This window comes from Octopus bimaculoides, chromosome 1 (genome assembly GCF_001194135.2).
Source record: "Octopus bimaculoides isolate UCB-OBI-ISO-001 chromosome 1, ASM119413v2, whole genome shotgun sequence".
Taxonomy (NCBI): domain Eukaryota; kingdom Metazoa; phylum Mollusca; class Cephalopoda; order Octopoda; family Octopodidae; genus Octopus; species Octopus bimaculoides.
In genome coordinates this window covers 33,095,899-33,097,516 of record NC_068981.1, presented here as the reverse complement: position 1 = coordinate 33,097,516, position 1,618 = coordinate 33,095,899, and positions in this window count along the sequence as shown.

Genomic DNA, 1,618 nt, shown 5'->3' with positions numbered 1-1,618 from the left:
ATATATATAATGTGTGTGTGTGTGTAGGGAGAGAGAGAGATAGAGGTGGAGGTAGGGAGAAACTTACTTAGCGAGGTTGAAATAGAATAATTATTGTAAAAATATACACCTTACGATTCAAACTTAAGATTGTGGTTTCGATTCTTGGACCGGGCCATGCGTTGTGTTTTTGAGAAAAACACTTCATTTCACGTTGCTCCAGTCCACTCAAGTCTGTTATTTATATCGATCTCACTACTTGATTGATGTTTATTTTATCGACTCAAGAGGGATGAAAGGTAAAACTGATCCCCCACCGGAATTCGAACTTAGAACGTAAATGTCGGACGCGTTAGCGATTCCACCAGCTTGCCGCCTCACAGATAACGTAAATATGTGACATGATATATAATATACACGCACGCAAGCAAGCACACATGCACTCACACATGAACACACACACACACACACACATTGGCTGCATGAGTTAAAAATAAATTACAGATTATTAATAACATATGCGAATGAGGACACACCTTTAATGAGGACACACCTGTTCTGCTTGGAGCGTGTGAACTGAAAACTTGAGACATGGCACACCGGATATACATATATGTACGTATTGTTCTTGCAGGTAGTATATGCATTGTGGTTAATATATATATATATTATAGTAAGTCGGGACATTATTGTGCAGGCGTAAACGTATGTGTATTCAGTGAATAGAACGCCCCTCTGAGGTACTTTCTCTCAGCCCTGTTGTTGATACTCATAATTAGCAAAAGAGAAACTTCCAGAATATTATTGCAGATTCAGAACAAACATGAGCATCACCCATATGTTTTTGTTTTCACACAGCTCCATGGGAAGTGTAATGAGCAAAGTATAGGATTTTACATTGCCTTTGTCGATCTCACTAAAGCAATCGATACTGTAAGTTGAAGAGGTCTATGACAAATCCTGGAACATCTTGGATGTCCCTCCAAACTCCCCAACATGATCATCCAGCTGCATGAAAATCAGCAAGGGGTCAGGTCAGATACAACAACGACCTTTCTGAGCCCTTCCTTGTTGACAACGGTGTGGAGCAAGGTTGTGTCCTTGCACCGGTCCTTTTCACCATCTTCGTAAGTATAATATTCCATCAATTGATGAAGGTAGCATCCACATTTGGTGCTGTACTGATGGCAGCCTCTTCAACCTGAGGTGCTGCAAAATCACACCAAAACACTCGAACAACCCATCCATGAGTTACTTTATGCAGAGGAATCTACCCTTATTATCCACAGAGAGACAGCTTTGCAACGCATCATCTCTTGCTCTGCAGAAGCCGCTCGGCTCTTTAGTCTAGATGTCTATTTAAAAGAAAACAGAAGTCCTCCACTAGCCCGTGTTATATGGACTGTTAGATATATAATTCGTCTGACGTTCCGTGTGTCATGTGGTTCGTCTGAGTTCATTGTTTCATTGTTGTTGTCTTGTGTGACTGTGGTAGTAAAATGTCATTGAGATAAATATGGCGGACATGACTTTTGTTTATTCATAACGAATATTGGGTGAGTGCGTTCTTTGTATGTAATTGAATAATAAATGTAATAATTAAATTGTACAACTCGTTGTGTTATCTCTACGAGTCATC